General features: G+C 31.1%; 2 protein-coding genes across 3 annotated transcripts in view; one reads left to right on the top strand and one right to left on the bottom strand.

The window, feature by feature from the left end:
- Nucleotides 1-18,780, bottom strand: part of LOC132949741 (EGFR adapter protein-like) — a 180,961-nt gene that overhangs the window by 105,732 nt on the left and 56,449 nt on the right. The window lies entirely within an intron of this gene.
- The window catches only part of LOC132949743 (lachesin-like), a 277,467-nt gene continuing 271,765 nt past the window's right edge, over nt 13,079-18,780 (top strand). The window contains exon 1 of the mRNA XM_061020791.1: nt 13,079-13,459. The gene's annotated coding sequence lies outside the window, so the exon portion shown is untranslated. The remainder of the gene's footprint in view (nt 13,460-18,780) is intronic.

Below are 18,780 nucleotides of genomic sequence, written 5' to 3'. Positions count from 1 at the left end.
TTGAAGTCACGTCTATCGTATAATGATAATAAAATGTCGCAAACATGACATCGCATGTTTTGCTATTAAATATTTTTTAGAAGACGAAACCACACAAAACGTGGATATCATATTACTACTACGACCGTGGTATAAATCGTATCGGTACTTACACTCAATCGGCGTGCCGTCGGTGGTTCGGCCAATATGATTTGATATTTTATAATATATTATCGAGCATTCGTCGTGTCCCACGACTTTTACGCGAGAGAACTCGAAACGGTTTTGTGGTCACAGAGAGCAAGAATCACGCGTCCGTCGTCGTTATGGCCGGCGACAGTACTGCGAGTGGCGGCGCACCCCCAATAACAATCACGACGTTCCGACCACGAGGGTGGCGTTTCAGAGTTGGCGCACAACTTCACGGTCGCGACTAGGCGACGGCGTGAATATTGTCTATCCACCACCGTATCGCCACCTCCAACCACCTATCGCATCGCTCGTCAAACCTGGAGACGAGAACCGTCGGGAATAAGACACCCGCGCGGTATGAACACGACGATGCGAAACGTGAGGTCCGTTTACCGGTTTACCGGATCCGCGGGGGGGTGTAGGCTGAATAAAAATATAAGACACCACGTAGGAAGTCATCGCAAATATGGCGTTATTGAAAATATGTAATTTCAGTGCAAATGTATCAAATCCACACGTCACATATAGACACGTACGCATGACGTTTACATTATAAGATATTGTTACGTAGATATACTATATTATACCTAAAAAAAGTATTTTTTTTAAACGTGCAATTTTGGGACACTGCGTTTTGTGTTGTTTGGTGATATTTATAACACTTCAGGTTGGTAAAAAAAAAATTGACTTCTTTTTACCGAGGTTTGAAGGTCGCTGAAAACACTGTACGAGAAGTGGTGTATCAAAGGCAACACGGTTGCCTTTTGAATTAATGCGCGCTGAAGGCTGAACGCCTCAACTTCTCCGCTCGTCTAAACTTTAGATACAGGCCTATGACTCGATATTTGTACATTAAAATATTCGGCTTTAAAACAAAACAAGAATTTAAAAAAAAATGTAATTCCTCTATGATAAAATTTAGTCGTTTACAAAATTTAAGTGTTTTAGTTCTTCAAACATCACAAAAACATTTTGTTTGCATTTCATAAAGAAACTGACCGTGTACAATACCCTTAACTACCTATGTAGAGTTGTATTATAAATTATAATTATACATTATGTATTACAAACTATTCGTTCTGAAAATTTAAAAATAGATTTCATTTTCAAAATATTGTTTTGAAATGTTGTATGAATCGTGTTCTTTAGTTACGAAAGCTATTGAGATTAAGAACTAAAACAATAGTAAATTCAAAATTATTACATTGAATTAATATTAAAATACTTTTTTGAAAATAATATCTACCTATATACTTTTACCTGTATTACATGTTCTTTCTAATATGGCAAAAACAAACTTTGCAGGACTCCAAATTCCTAACCTTATAAATTATAATATTATGTAAGCAGGACTTTTTGCCTTTATTGTCAAATACTCCGACATGCGATAATATCGTTTCCGGTAACTAATAGAAACGTTTTATTAAGCCTATTGGCCATTACCAATAAACTAACAATACACGTACCACCACTTTTACATACATATTCATTTACAACCCAAATTCATAATATTGAAAGAAAACTACTGGACGCGGGATAAAATTGTTATTCAATTTTTCTGTAAATCAGAAATCTAGTGTGTATTGACACGCCTATATCAAATATTAAATTATTCATGACCCATAATAATTATAGATAATTTTAATTATATAATGATACTATTTAGTGTTGACTAGATACACTTTTAAATACAATTTAGATACAATTTTTATTTTATTAGTTTATGTAGTTGTTAAAACTATAAAATGTCAGAATGAAATAATAATGACAGCTACCTACCACTTGTAAAACAGTTGAAAATTACGCTCTCAAATTTTGGAATGACGTGATTAGTTTAGTTATATATGGTAAATGTGGTATACATTTTGAACTATCTTTCAGTGATTTAAATTTAACTCTGTATGTATAGGAATCTAAAATAAATAATAATAATTTGATATATTATATAATATAGCTTATACTATGTATATAGATTGTAGGGTGATTCACCAAGTGTTGAAGTATGCTCACTCCCAAACATGAAGTCTGCTTTCGAAATTAATTTATTAAACTTGAATACTGTTTTAGAAGTGTCCTGTGGTACCTACTTCAATTTTCAATTGTGAACTACCCTTTTTCCTGTGAATCGTTAATCAAATAGTTTTTTTTTAAATATATGAACTCAAAAACTAAGTTATTTAACTTTGTGTACCAAGAATAATAGGTCCATGACTAGAGGAAGATAAAATGCGCTGCAATGATAATTTAAAAATATTAGTAATTTATATTAATCTATAAAAATTTTACAATTTCCAAAAAAATTTCCAAATATTATAAATACTAGATCCAAAAATCTATTTATATTAAAAATATATATATTTTCTATTTATATTAAATTTATATCTATTTATTTATATATTTTTTTTTTTTTGTTTATCTATTTTATATTGTTTTAAAGCCATTTTTTTAAGGACTTTTATCCTTTGTAATAACATGGACATTTTAATATCTCAGAAACTACAAGTTCATGTTATTTTGATTTAAGTAAATCAACATTTTCATTAGAATCGTTTGCTATCGATTTATAATAAAAATGTCGTTCCTTATTTGAAATAAAAAAGTGTGTGTTGTCCCAGGATACTCTTTAAATGTTGAAAAGAATCTAAATAATTGAAAATATGGTCCGTACGTAAACTTAACAATTCCAAAAACAAAATTTGAATAAAATAATGATAAACATTTAAAAACATAGGCGATAGCATGCTTGGCGAATCTTCCCATATATTTAGACAGTATTGTCTGTGTTTAACGTCCGCAAATCTTCAAAGGTTTACCAAAGACGTATTTATATTATCATTCGTATTTGAACTCATCGTTATTCGTTATAATGAGTTCAGTTGGTAATAAATTATAATAGTTGAAACTTGAAACATCGTTACTAGTTACTATAGTATTGTTATGCTGACTTATTATACTCGTATTTACTGTACTTAACGGCGATAGTGAACAGAAAAGGAAAGATTATATTATGACAATCAGTCAATTGACAAAATATGATAAAACGAAAAAGCAATAAAATGTAATTTGTTTACATTAATTTGATTCTCGTTCTGGTTTTATTTTTACGAATCAAAGTACGTCGTTTCTAATATTTTTATTAATCAAAATAAATTAAACATTTTTTTTTTTTTGTTTCATGAACTATATTTTTCTTAACTGTTATGACTTATATTAGAAATAATACCTAAATTTATTAAATAACAAATTTACCTTGGAAAATGTTGGTACTGACTGTTAAATATTACAACCATAAATTATTATATTATCATTTGTTAGGCAGAGGTACTTGTTAAACATAATAGTACAACACTTAAACACTACGTATCGTATATTAAAACAAATTATTTTTACCTATGTTAAGATTAGATTAATTGAGGAAGAAGCTACACTATTTTAATTACGGTTTTTTCTATACTAGAAAACCACCACAATCCACTCATAAATGACTTACATATTTCCACTTCACGAAAACCCTCGTCCCAGACTCAGAAGAAAGTGGATCTGTGATCGTATGGTTTAATTTTCTTTAACATTTTAATCTCAAGCTAAGTGCCACTAATGAGTAATGCATTACTCGTGGGGAGGCATTCTATGCACATAACTACAGTTCATGTTTATCGTCTTCGTTTATGACACACATTTATTGTGGATGAATCTGTATAGATTGTATATTTTATTCTTATTAAAAAAAAACTATTTCGTGTCTTAATATCATTGACATTTAACTTGTTAATGAGAGCATACTATTATGTAATTGTGAATCAGTAGACTAAGAATAAGTAAATACTATATAATATAGCACTTAAGCCATTTCATTACGATTCTAAGCTATAGGTATTACCTATATACAGCAATATTATATGTAACTCATGATTCAACACAACCGTATCGTAAAACAATGAGTGGGTATTAAAAATCCGCAGTAAATAATTCACAGAAATAGGTATTATAATAGGTATGACAAATTTAGGTGGTTCCGAAAAAAAATTCGGAAAAATCTCCTTTAAAAAAAGAATGTTAACGAAAATATGATTAAGACACTCAATTGTAAGATAATAATAATCAACATCCGTCATCAGTAAATCTAAACAGAAGGTTATGCTGAAAACAGTTATGACGTGTCGAACGTAAATAACACATTAACACGGTATGAACCGCAGGCCTCCTTGTGCAAAGTATAGCTGCACTGTGGACTTACACATCCACCTATCAATTTCTATACTCTACGGAATATTTAACATGATAACAAAAACCTCTGTTTGCAAATTTGCACACCTCGAAACACGCCAAAGTACGTATAAAGTACGTTAATTTGCATTGCAAATATTTTGTAATCGAGTGGACTCTTTTCCCGGTAAATCGAAATAACATAATAATTGCGTTTTATTTTTCTACAGCTTACGCATTATCAACATAACAGAGATTAATGTAAAAATGTTTCCATACCTATTATAATATTTTGTTCCGTTTGTGTACAAGACATATTTTGTGTACCTACTCGTTACCGTAGACTAAAAACGTATACGACGCACATTATATTATTGATTCGTAGCACTATGTTACTGTACAATATTCTCGTGACATACTGCTACGCAAATACAATGTAAGTTTCCATTACCGTGATTGGAAATTTCCGAGATGAATTTAATCCGGTGCGTGCCAAACGATTTCTTTCACTTTTAGGCGAACAAAACGAACGTAGGTATAAAGCTAGTCACCGTGCTGCACTAGTGCATGTCGTGTGTGCGTGTGTGTGTGTGTGTGTGTGTGTGTGTGTGTGTGTGTGTGTGCACTAGTGAGCGTGCGAGACTCACCTTTAGCAAATGTAGTAGATTGCGACATTCAATATTTGTATAATACACATAAAATCTATCGTGGCAGGGGCGAGGGGCGGTTCGACATTTTTCTCATACAGGAGATCGATATAATTATAAAAAAAAAGCTTAAAAAACTAATCGATATACGATTGATGGGGAAAACTAAAACGGCGTAGGACGGTAACCGCGGGGTGTGTTGCGACACTCATCCGAGTTCCCCGTCGTGCGAATATAATAATTAAATAGCCAAGTTCCCGCACAAGGTATGTAGATACTATGGATTTATGAGATTTCCTATAAACATAAATATAATACATGGTACCTAATTCAAGCAACGAAAAACAAATTTCTTTCCCACTCTATTTAAACATCGGTCTGTGGCTAGTGCGATCGAAAATTATTTTTGGTCAGTAGTAAGAACAAATCGGAAATGGGGAAGTACGCAAACTAATCTCCCTCTTATTGGTCTAAGACCACAACAGATACAGTGTGCTCAAACCGGCTTAAGCGGGATTAATTAGATGTTATTTCTACCCGTTGCTGACAATCGAAACGTTCTACGCCAACTTATTAATTATTAAACAAATAACAAACTTACAATACCTACAAACTTGTGTCTAATATCAAATAAAATAAAATATTTATTTCTGTACTTAATAATACTATAAATTGTAAAATATGGTAATCTTAACAACACAATAATGAACAAAAAATGCCATCATGTCTCACACGAGGAAAGCGTTCTAATTTACTGTCGTTGTTTATTTCCAAGACTAGTAAAATATTTACAAATTGTATTAAAAAGTGCAAGCTTTCGTGACTTATTTTCGTATATTATCATACGCGCAGGAGTGTTTGGTAGACAAAGATTTATCTGCAGACAAAGACTTATTTTTGGGAGTTCCATTGAGAAATCATTCCCCGTAAAAAATGTCTTGCAGGATTACGTAATCCAAACGCTTCACAGGTAATTACTAGTAGTCATTATACGCTTACGAACTCGCATAACTCATCTGGGTTGTGTGCAGGACCTTTCGCATTTAATAGTACTGGCACTCGTGTCGGAACTCACTTATATTCATCCCCCCATTATTGACAGTCGGCCGAAACAACAATAGTTACATTTTAATAATTATCGTATACTTGTTTCGTGTACTATTCACAAACATCCACGTCCGCAGACATGTTTACACTCGGAATCGTGTTTTGATACATATAATTATTATAAGCAGTGCGATGTTGATCGAAGGAGTGGTTGAACTGAATTAAGCGAACGGATATATAATAATACGTGAAATATAGATAGGGCGCATACGTACACATAACAGCTGCCAAGTCGATAATATACGTAGTCGATGCCGCGGTGGGGTAAGTGCAAATATGCATAAAATATTATGTATACGTCATTGTTAGCGTGGCGTAAAATGTTAATTAGAAATAGCCCGGTGTGAATAAATTACCATTACCTGTACTTAACGGTATGCCCGTCGAAAGTGGTTTTTTCTATTTAAAAGGAAATGAAAGGAAGACGGTTATTGTTGTGCTCAAATATAGTGTTGTTTAATATGCGATGATTCTTGGAGACGAAAAGCCGGAAGACGAGCACACTAAAGTATAAAGTATGAAAAATAATTTTTCAGTGACTCGTGCTGAATGGAAAAGTTTAAAAACTGGTGCCTTTATTACATCCGAATTAAGCTCGGGGACGTCAACGAGAAAAAAAACTGTCATCACAACAGATATACACCCAAAAAAAAAAAAAACCATCGAAATCACCATTGCACACGAATATAACAATGTGAACTCTGCAGTTTTTATTTCACTCGAAATTTGACGAATATCGCATCGTCTTTGCAGATGTGATTGCACGAGCGTGTAATTTTATTATACAGAGACGACAACACTTTTTAGAAAATCGACGCCACGCGGTCATGGTGAATATTATAGTTTAACGTCAAACGATTTAATTTTATATTGATACGCGCATAATAGGTATATTATAGCTAATAAAAACGTATTGTCAATTTTTTTTTTAACTATGTAAATCAAAAATTTTGTGAAAACGTATAGAGCGAACTACTTGAATATTGTACACACTACGGGTTGATGCACCAATCGTGCTCGTCTCATTTTTTCCTTTGATAATGAATTTGTTAAAATTCTGATTTTTGGAATCTTTAAATATACTCGGACAATTTTTTCAAATACTTGAATTTGTATGTACTTTTTAGGGAGTTTCCTCATGTGGCTATACAAACTTTTATTTATCAAATGAGTACCCCTCCCCCCCTTCCCTTTTTACTTTCTGTACATTATTTAGTGGATAATTTTTTCGAAAATGTTGATGTAGATACCTAATTTGAAATTCAAACGAGTCGGAATCAAATTTTGAATAAACACGTTATTGAAGAAAAAAGGGCATGAGCACAATATGCTTGATGATTCACACCGTATACGATTTCTATAATTATAATATTATCATCACACAATTTCCATAATAATATTGTAATCATACATAATATATATATATAACAATGTACACCGGGTTCGATACGAATGCACTTGAGTTGCCCACTCGTCCCACGTCTGAACTACGCGGTGGATTTACTATACTAAGCATAATATGGTAACACATATTATAATATGACACAATAACACGATTCCCGGTAAATATAGGTTACGCAACTACTTAACTCAACTTTCAAACTAAACATCTACTCGCTAACACTAGCTGTTTCTGAGAACGCATGTACAGTGTTTCATTAATAGATCCACGAGAGGAGCGTATAACATGGCCATATATATATATATATATATATATATATAAACGCGCACAAATCACGTTACCGCCCATAGCTGATAACCTGCACTGTGCGGTGCTCATAAAACAATGATAATGGCGCGTGTTCGAAAACGAACAAAAAAAAAAAAAAAACAATGCGACTGCTGCAGTGCTATTATATATCATACAATATTATGACGCGGTGGACGAGAAAAACTATCGTTGCGAGTGTTAAAAATATAATTCGCAAGTTATCCCTGAAACAGTTACAGAGGAGCGACGATTGATCCCTGAGAACCACCCTCAAATCGGGGCGAACATAATATTATAATGATGTGTAGTGGACGTTAGTGATGGATCCAGAGATAATGTTTAAGGGGAGGGTTGAACGAGGTTTGCGTAGCATTCAACCACGGTCGTTCTTATCGCAGGTGAGTTGAGCCGTGTGCAAAATCATTGTTATAAGAGTGTTATCATTGATCAAATATACAATAATAGCGTATATATTTAATCAATGGTATTATTATGCGGATTTTTTCTACAACAACACCAATCATAACTTCATTGTGTGATAATAAATCGAAATATTTAACAGTTCATTGGTGTATTTGGATATTAAGTAAAAATGTCATTTTAGAAATACTATATGATATACTATAATATATATAATTACATATTTGCATTTATAACATGAAACATAATATAATCATTTAACAATCTTCATAATACCTATATACCTAGCATTTATATTTTAAACATCTTACAACTTAAATGGTGTATATGCATATGATAGGTACCTACTATAACCTAAACTACCTATATAGAGTCTATAGTCTCTAGTAACAAAATCAATATATTTTATAAATAGAAAGGTAAAACATCATATTATAGTTAGGTATTGGTGTGTTTTCGATAATTTTTCTGGTTGGATTGGGGGGGGGGGGGGTCTATAATGGTTTTACACTTGAGTATATCTATATTATGCTTATAATACTATGGCTATTAATTCAGTAGTATTATTATTCAGTATTATTTATTTATGTCACGGAAGCAAGATTACTGGGCCCCACCGAGACACTATTGTATACTGCAGTATACACCTATATATTATTTTGTTCTTGTGGGTATTATATTTTGTATAACTATTATCTACCCACATTATATTTCGGCATATTTTGTATCTTTAGTAGATAATATTTTATTTTATTTTTCGGTTCTGGGGTACTCCAAACCTCCGAACTGTAAACACGCCAATACAGCTAATATAGATATTAGGTTTGCTCATGATTAAAACGATTTGATTTTTATTGAAATTTCAACGAAACAATTCAATAACCAAAATTGATTCTTTTCGATGAACACTAACAATTGTATAATATGATAAAAACACTTTGAAATATTAATCACGCATTTTATCAATCGTTATAGTTTTTAATATTTTATATAGTTAATCGACACAGAGAGAAAATAAACATGGCAAACGTCGAAGAACGTGATTAATAAAAAAACAGCCTTAACGTTGCGTTTGGCTTTTCGGAGATTTTTTTCGTAAAGAAAAGCATTTCTCAGTAGTTATAACCCATCTACGCGTCTGCCACGTGTGCGTATACCGATGTGACATTGACGAGTGGTTGTTGCGACGATTTCACCGACGAATGCGCACGCGCCACGCAACATACCGGCTGAAAGTGTATTAAGCCTTTGACGGGTACGATAAAACGGCGCTATTACCGCGACGCACTGTTATACCGTGCATGTTGCTGTACTCGAGTGCCCACCCACATTATTAACCATAGCGCTGTAATGTGTTTAACCGTAAAACTGTTATGCATATACATACATGCGAATGATTACGATTATACGTATTATGAACGTATAATATTAGTATCGTGTGCGGATTAAAGGTCCTGTCGTCGTCGTCAGCGAGTGAACAGAAATATCAAAAGAACCGTCGTCGACAGTGTTCTTAAAAGCTGGCTTATTAGTGTAGTGGACGAACGAGCGAGCCCGCCGCACGTGCGGTTTTCGCTCCGGAGACTTTTCGACGGCGGCGGCCGAAGCGCTTGTGTTAAATGCGGGAGTAAAACATTGAATCGGCAAAAGCCGCTGGAGAGCACGTGGCAGTCATCACACGCCGTTCTACAAAGGCCTCTGCGGTGATGGGACGAACTGAGCTACGGCTATATAATAATAGTGATATATATATATATATATTACTATGTAAAACTATGCGCCCAGGGTTTTATTTTAATTAGTCAAAGACGACAAATGGAAGACCGACCCCGACCGCCGCAACCACAGCCGCCGCCACTGTGCAAGCGGTACCTTTTAGAAAATAAAACGCGTCTAGACAGAACAAACACACACACGAGATGCGTCCACAGGTGCAGAAAATTCAGAGGAGGGATAAACCAATTTATTCGTCGAGAGGAAAACGAGCTTTTTATGGGCTTTTAATTATTAATGCTCACTTATAAAAGTGCTTCATATGAAATGTTCAAAAGAAAAATATTCATTTGGCGTTTAATTCAATAATACAAATGTTTTTTTTTTCCATGATATAAAAAAATATTTTTTTTAAACTATAATAGCTATTATTGTGTAATATATATTACGAATGATATGCAATTTGAATCAATTAAATAGTTAGTCCAAAAACATTTACTCTACGGGAGTTTACCTATTACCTATAGATTGCAATATTTAGTAAAGTTAACATTTAATAGATTCTAAACGTGGCGATGAATGGTGTTGGTCTTAAAATGGTTTGTGTTTTTGTTTTGTGTCACTGCTGCTATTGTGTTTTGGACTAGAAAAAAAGTTTGATTTAATTCGTATCTTGGTTCAGTGGTACTCGGAGGGGTTCCCATTCAAAATGATCTGATAACGTTCAACAAACATTTGTTTTACCAGACAGTACTTTTCCACCAGCCGTAAGTTATGCCGAATACCGGAGTCACAATACTTCTCAAAAGCTAACTGGTGTGTGTGTGGGAGGGGGGGGGGGGAGAAATGAGGAATTGACATTTATTAAGTTATCATATTTTAATAATTTGAAAAACAAAATATATCTAAATGATACGAATGCGTACCTACTTGCTGTATCTCGTAAACAAAGTAAAGTGCGTTATACTATTAAGATATCTTGAATAACTATAAGTATTGACAAATATAATATGCCGGTAATGATGTTAAGCACTAAATACGCATATGAAAAATAATTCTACCCCCCAGAGCCTACGTACGAACACTGAAATACTGTTATGCTATACGAATTCTTAAAATATTTGTTCTTCATAAATAATTTTTAGATACTAGAATCACAACAAAATAGGTGCCTAATACGCAGGACAGAGGACTTGTAGCATTTGCATATTTGTATTGCATAGGTAGTCACAAAAATAGTAGAGTGCGAAACAAATACACGTTTCACGCTTTCACAAAGTTTTAAAATTTTATTTTGCATATAAATGCATTTTTTGAGTTTTTTTTTTTTGTTTTTAGGACATATTTCTTAAATTTTATACTTTTTGAGACATAGTTTAACATAATTAATAATTTTATAAATTTTTTCTCCACTGACGTTTATATTTTAATTAATACAACCAAAACATAAATTTATTTTTAATTTTTGTCGTATAATATGGTTTTAACTGTCCGCGGGCGCACGTTTTTCCTAAAATCGCTTGAAGATCGCCAATAAGACGATACGATTAATTTTATAGATAATAAATATAATATAATAATAGATAATCATTTACGATGCATGATGTCGAATTGGCGGCATTAAATTTTATTTTTAAATGCATATTTTGAGTATAAATGCATATTTTAGATAAATTTTTATTATTGAAAGCATATAGTTTGGGTACAAAAAACTTATTTTAGTATATTTTTTATTTCACATATAAATGCATATTTTGGGTATTCAAATGCATATTTTGTGACTTTTTATGGCTACAATAGTTCTCTGCGCTACTAATAAGTAATTTTCGATGGTAAATTTAATGTTTGGAGTCACAAAATAATACTTTTAATAACCTTATTCAGAAAATATGATGTATACAACACATAGATTTTATCACATGTAATTCAAATTAACATATTATAAGCCTTTCATGTATTGATACCTAATTTTTTTTTTATGTATAAATTATAAAATGTAATTTATTTTTAGAAACGCCAATAACCTTAGCAGTTGAGGCGTATTTATAAATAAAAATAATAAATACTTTTAATACTACTTTTACACTTCTAGACAATAACCATTCGTCATGTTATAAGTTACAACTTTTTTCGTTAAGTGTATATTATGATTTATGCGTATATATATCAATTTTTAGTATAACACTACAGTATACACAACAATCGTTGAACAATTTTTAATGACTCAATAATATTACTTTTAAGTGAATACACTATTCGTTAGTAGGTTTAAACTAAAATGCAGTCACTCAGTCGCTTGATCTTCGATTTGGGATACCTACACTTTTGCACGAGCCACGGCACACGGAACTTCCGCTTCCTAGAATAATTATATCCTATACAGAAATTATTTCTATTTGCACCATTACTGGCGTTGTAGTGATAATAGTATGATATAAAATATAATATACACGGTTGTGCATAGGGATACATTTAATTTGTGATAATATTTGTGTACAGGAAATGTGTCAAATAATGTATTATCGATGCGCTGTTCGAACGGATGTTTTTCTATTGTATTCGCCATACTATCAATTGGAGGTCGATTTATAATTCTTCTAAGTTCTTCTTCCCCTGGCACTTAATACGACTCTCTACGAGTTTTGGCCGCCATCACGATATCCCCCACCACTGCAAGATTCGCACGCTGATGGTATCATAACAATTGAGTTTTTACAAAGCGGGGTTGTTAGCCCCGCGATCAACCCCCAACTCGGAGCACCGATTGGGTATTATTTGATATTATATTATTATTGCGTCAACGCAGCTATATTATTATAGCCTCACAAATACATAGTTCGGTCGCAACGGATTTCTGGCGAGTATAATATTCGCGTGTAAATCACCTGAAAGTCACACGACGAAGACATAGAAAAAACATCGTATTGTTTACGCGCCATGTAGAAAAATACAAATATTTTACGAGTGCAGTACGTAAGTAAATAGCGGCGGTGTTGTGCCAGCGGCGGCACGACGTCGACACAAGTGATATTTGAGATGGATTACGTAAACCATTGATAGATTAGAACTAATAACCACTATACGAGTCGGCGGCATTATGATAATTATTATTTTTACGTCGTCGCCGGGTCCCGTCCGTCGTAGTCGTCGTGTGAATTTCAGCTCGAAGAGAGCGCTGTTACATTATTTACATAGCTATAGTTATTATTGTACTCGTAGACACCGCGTACTTACAACGAACCATATACTCGGTTTACGGTTTGTCCGATTTTTCGCCGCTATCGTAACCGTCGGATGCATTACTATTGAATTTGAACGTCGGCGTAACCGTGTGAACGATATTTCACCAAACCCGCGATCATCTAGTTCAGTAACTCTTATTAGTAAGTTATAGTTTCCAACCGTACGCCTATATATAGTTGGATGGAAATCTAATTAGCGATTCGTATTGAACTTTGGTCGAAAAACTACGCAACAATATCACGTAAGTCGATTTTGTGCTTTAGTTTAAATGTACGTACTTGAAAATATAATAATATGCACTGAGAAATAAGAACGATGCGTAATAATATTATGAATCTTTAATAGATTTCGATATTGTTTTGCGTTATAATAATTAATGCAGTTGGAACTTATTATAACTATTGCATTTGTATAGCTTATATTGATTTATTGTTTTTATTTAAAGTATTAAACACCGCAAAGGGTAAAATGTGTTACAGTAAATTAGGAATAATAAAAATGTTGACTAAATACTAAACATTAAGTGCGTGTACAAAATATATAGGTACAATATAGGTTTTTAAAATGCATTAACAACAATAATAAATAGGAGTGTTATTCAACAATTGTATTATTTTAAATTGTTTTGAACCATTAGCATAAATTGGAAATGATAAAATGAATACCCATTTATGTTGTTTTTTAAAATAATACATTCCATATTATAAACAAATTAGTATTTTAATTTTTAGTTCATAAAATATATGGTTGTAAATATCTTATAAATAATAACATAATTACTATAATTCACTAGTATTTACTATATTTACATTGTAGTGATTATATTGTAAAATTTTAAAGAGTATAAGGACAAGCACACAATTTTAAGTTACTTCTTAAACTACTATTTTTTTAAGTACTAGCTAAAAGTACCAGTTTAAAATATTTTTGAAACTACCTACGCTTCGGCAGTTGAGCCCAATAAGAGTTTTCATTAGAAGATTTGATAAAATGTATATGTACTCTTAATATTAATTACCAATTATTAGCAGATTTGTACAATTGTACTTAAATTGTATTAAATATTTATAACATATATATTATACTATATAGATTTTTTGTATTAGGCACCCTCTTAAATCTATTTAAATGTCCACACTCATAATTTCGAAGTTTTAACTTTTTTCATAACTTGATGTCATTGAAATTCAACAATTTTTACAATATTTTATCGTTATTCATTTTTAAGTTTCTTACATTTTTGAGAGAATACCTACGTGTATTTTGATTTCATATTCCAAACCAGAATATTTTTTAGAGTATTTCGGTTCATAAAAATTGAGTTTTAAACAAGTAGGTACCTAGTTAATTATTTATAATACTTATTGAAGTTTAGATGAGCTGAGAATTGGTACCTTCATTGTAAATACAATAATATCTGATTTTTTTAAAGTTATTGATCTACTGCAGTTATATAATTTTATAATATTTTACTAGGGTTGTGTTCATGTAGTGTAGTAATTAGTCATGGGATATAGGACTGTGATAGGATTTGTTGTGACTCATAACATTTTTTTTTTCATTTGTTATGTTTTTGTACTAATAAAATAATTATTGAAGACCATCAATATAAAGACCATTGTATTGTATAAAATATATCAATGAAGATAGCTCATGATAAGTACAATAAGTGATCATACAAGATTAACTACTTAACTATTAAGTAATAGGTTTAGTATTATGTTACCATCATAGCCTGTCTTAGGTAGGGGCAAGCATATGACATTATAATTGTATGACACTTTGGGCCTCACGTTATGAAACATTATATTCTGAGACCTCACCTAAAATAAATTAGGTACCCCAGAAGACCTTATATTTTCGAATACTTGAGATTTTTCGCACCACTTAAGGAGTGTCCTGAGAAGATAACCCTTTCGTTTTATCAATGGTACTCCCACCCTCCTTTTTACTTTTAATTAATATTAGGCATTTTGATGTATCTAAATCAAAATTCGAATAAATATTTCCAAGCTTATTAAAATTAAGATAGTGGCCAATGATAATAGGCCGGGTGCTCGATTATGGATGTATGTAACTAGGTAGATCATACAATTTATGTAAATGTATTATTTTTTTATTCGTGTTTTCATAAGGAGTTATTATTATTTAGTCAATCAATTTTTACAAATTATAAAATATTAATTCATACATCTTGTCTATAATAGTTTTTAAATAAATTAAAAAGCAAATGAAACCTATGTATTTTCCTATTTTATCTAAGCTCTATTATCTCATTTTTTCCGTAAATATAAACAATGGGTATAATGTTTTCACTCTTAAACTTTAGACGTTGCATGTGTATTGTATTCCGTGACGAAACGTAGGTACCCAAGGTTACTCATATGTGAATCTCATAGTATTAACCAAGTATAAGCATTAAACACCTCATATATAGACAAGACTTAAAAAATCGGGAAGCAATCGCTTGCCGATTACCACTTTCGTTTCGAAAATTGTAGATATTTAGCAATAATAATAATAATTAATATGATTTCATTAATATAAAAGGTAATACTAGTTAATATGTTTTGACAGTCAAATTAATAATATAATCGGATTAACCATATAAAGTGTGTTACTGTGTTCTAAATCAGAATAGAGAAACGAGTTCGGAGTGGAAGATAGCTGACTAATTAATAGGTTAATTACTAATTTAGACAAATATATCAATATAAATTAACATTATCCATTAGTTGTATTTACGTCCAGCCATTAAGACTTATCTGTATTTTTCACTAATTTATTTAACGTTATATTGTGTAAAATCAAATGCTGTTTAAACTTTTTTGAGGTTATGGTATTAAATTTAGATTTTAGATAATATAGGTATTTAGTTAATACTAAATGACGATTTATTTAATTACTTAATAGTAATTACATAAATCGTCATAGTGAAATTTAAAATTCTAAAAAGATGATGATTGGTAACCATCACTGACTAGAAGTTGGAAGTACTCAAAATTAGGAAAGAGTAAAATATAGTGAACAGTAAATAATAAAAATTTATATTTTCTAGTTTTTAGTAGGATTGTTTAAATGTGTTAAACTAAATAAGTTGAATATTTCACAGTAGCTAATTATTCATTAAATAATTAAGCTCATATAATGCATATACATTAAAAATTATGACCTATTATGTTTTGTAAAATGTTGGTGATTTTAATTGTTCACAAGTCATGCATGTCTTACACTCTGATGTTACGGATATTGTATGTGTTCTATGTAGATATAAAATAAAATATAAATTATGACTGCAAATGCAAAATCAAGTGAACAAACACTAAGGAATTAGAATATAGGATCTAGGTGATACAAAATATACAGGTTAGGTATAATATTGACATTGGGTAACCGATATGTACTTTTGTCATAACTAATCAATTGTACATATGATAAATAGGAACAATTCAAATTAATCTTTTTTACAGGTTACTACGTTACTAAGTTATAAGTCATATAAATTCCTAAGTTAAAAATAATCAATTTTTTAATTTAAAACAGGTGAATTTTAATATCATAAAGATGTTGGCAACCCAGTAATTTCCACAATTACTGCAAGCTTAGTAAATGTATCATATATGCCCAACTGATTATGAAAGTAGTTCATGGTAGCACGATTTGGCAAAAAAAATTGATGATAATTGACAAACTAGACGACTTCTTTTCCAATCTTCCGTTAGAGTTTATCTTTAGCTGTTTTACTATTTAACTAGATTTTTCCGTGAACTGAGGTACACCAAAACAAAATTACACCTATACAGCGCTATAATATCTTATAAACTAGATTCTAACGCGAAAGCTAGTGGTTTTACAATGGTGTTTATTTATTTTTTTATATATCCTGCATACAAAGTTTCTACCAGAAGAAATGCTTCGGTTTCAACATATTATAGTACCTTGTCTTTTACCAAATTGGATCAAGATGGTACTTTAAAGAGGTCATTTACTATTACTTATTATACTGACAAATAACGAAAAACCGTTTAAAATGGCATTTTAATTTCTAACGATTTGTTCATCACCATAGCAACGAATACAAAATTATAATATTATAATATTAGTTCAACTTAAAGGCTATAATAAATAATAAAAATTCAAAAAATCCAGACTGATAAACCGTCCCCGCTCAGAATCGTTTTTCTTATACAAAGATATTATATCATTGAATTCAAGTTTAATACAATCCATTACCCACTTGTAACCAACTGTACAGCACAGCGACATCCACTTACCCGGTTTTTTTTGATTTTATCACGGGTGAAGTTTAATCATACAGCTAAAAACGGATATCGGCTTATCCGAAGTTAAAAGACTAAAAAACTACTGGACCGTTTTCAATAAAAGTTATATCAATAGATTTTTTGAGACTTGGAGGGTGTTTATAGGTTATTTTCCAACTCCTATGGCTCTATAGGTAACTTAAGGGTAGCTCACACATACATGTTTTCCGCTCACGAAAAAATAATATTTCCGTTGTGAATTTCAATGGTCACCATTGGTTACATAACATATTACTATTATAATAAATTATTACATCTTTTTTTTACAAATATATTTATAAAAAAAAACACATTTTTGGGTCTGGCAACGTCGGGCGAGACAGCTGCATATTGTAGTATAAATTATTTTTTCATAATTTATAATCGGAAATAACTTAGATAGGTGCGTGACGTTATCTCTAATTTTACTCATGATAAACAGCGAGCACGGTTTTAGATAGTAATTTTTTTTGACACTATTGTATTATTGATCAATAGACACGTGCATATTATATTATATATATTTTTTAATTAACTTCAACTGGGAATTTTTCGGATTGTATACTATATAAACTATGTAATAATTATATCTTAAACAACTATTCTAAATGTTATATAATTTTAAACTTGATTTTTAGTGAACTAAACATCACAAGGTAATGCTTATAGGTGATGTGTAACCACGCTATGATATTTATTTTTTTGATGTTATGTTCATGTTATTTATGGTTACATAATAAACAATTACCAGCTATTATTATTATTATTATATATATATATTATCTATTTTAATCAATTGAGTTAGCATTACTAAATAGAAAACTGAATAAATCCAAAAGGTATTACTTGTTTTTTAATTTATTTGAAAATTATTTTTAACAATATTAATAGGTATATTAGCATTTAAAATGTTATATAAATAATTGCTTGGCTAAATAAATATTAATATTCATATAAATTATATGTTATATGTATAACTAATGTATACACATCATAATACATACCTCTATTATATGGACTAAAAAAATTCTTAGCACTTTATGTTAAATAACTAAGAAACTTACACATGCGAGTTATTAATTTAGATAAATCAAAATTCTCAATAAAAATATCCGCTAAATAATTAAAGTAAAAAGAGCGTTTCAATTTGAAAATCGGAAGTTTGTATCGTCACGGGACACCCCTTAAGTGGTACAAAAAATCTCAAGTATTCAAAAATATGGTATTCATGTGTATTTAAAAATTCCAAAAATCAGATTTT

This window comes from Metopolophium dirhodum, chromosome 7 (genome assembly GCF_019925205.1).
Source record: "Metopolophium dirhodum isolate CAU chromosome 7, ASM1992520v1, whole genome shotgun sequence".
NCBI lineage: Eukaryota > Metazoa > Arthropoda > Insecta > Hemiptera > Aphididae > Metopolophium > Metopolophium dirhodum.
Note: the sequence above shows the minus strand (reverse complement) of the source record. Positions and strands in the feature narration are given on the sequence as shown.